Source organism: Frankliniella occidentalis, unplaced genomic scaffold, assembly GCF_000697945.3.
Source record: "Frankliniella occidentalis isolate FOCC.00 unplaced genomic scaffold, Focc_3.1 Scaffold128, whole genome shotgun sequence".
Classification (NCBI taxonomy): domain Eukaryota; kingdom Metazoa; phylum Arthropoda; class Insecta; order Thysanoptera; family Thripidae; genus Frankliniella; species Frankliniella occidentalis.
Genome location: NW_026267255.1, coordinates 648,199 through 649,051, shown reverse-complemented (window position 1 = coordinate 649,051; position 853 = coordinate 648,199).

Sequence of the window (853 nt, the reverse complement as noted above, 5' to 3'; positions counted from 1 at the left end):
ATACGGAAATAACGTAACTTTTCAAAATACTCATAGAAAAGGATTCTAATGACCCTGTTATCTTTTCTTAGGTTTATTTTTATTTACTGATAAGTTATCTGTTAAACTAGTCAGACAACACACTGACATAAGATTGTCATAATGTTTAAACTTTTTATGAAGAAACTTTCACTTAAAATTTGAATAAATATTATTCGTAATCTCAATAATTGATACCCTGATTCCTACTTAAAACGTTTAGAAATGAAAACCTACACCGAGGTGGCACAACAGAGAATAACATTTCATACTTCTTTTTAATTTTTCAATTTGGAGTTGAGTGACAGATTTTCCAGTAGTCTGGTTCATGCCCGCCGGGCAATGCCGGGCGTTGCAGGCGCTGCCGACTACACATGGCTGTTTGGCGGGTTTGCCGACCCTGCGCGTCGCAGGCGGACCAGGGTCCACCTAGCTGTTTGACGGGTTGGCCTACCCTACGCGTCGCAGGCGGGCCACAGGGCCCACCCAGCTGTTTGGCGAACCTGTTCTCGGAAGCCAACAGATGCCATACGGAACAGGATGCGCGATCCTAGCCGCTGGACATTCTACTTTCAATCCCTGTGGTGCAGAAATGTAACTTCCGTACAGCTTCCTTTCCTCTGTGTAACTTCCGTACACACGATTTTTCGTATTTTCGATATATTTTCGAGAATTCTGCAGTGGGAGCTTTGGTATCTTCAGAACGTGGTCAGGGGACAGGCCCAAACAGACCCCACCCGAAAAAAAATCTCAAAAATGTTTTTTAGCCCGCCCTTCTGCTTTGTAAAAGCTATTCAGCGGGCTTATGCAAACGACCTCGTGTGTGTCTGTCTGT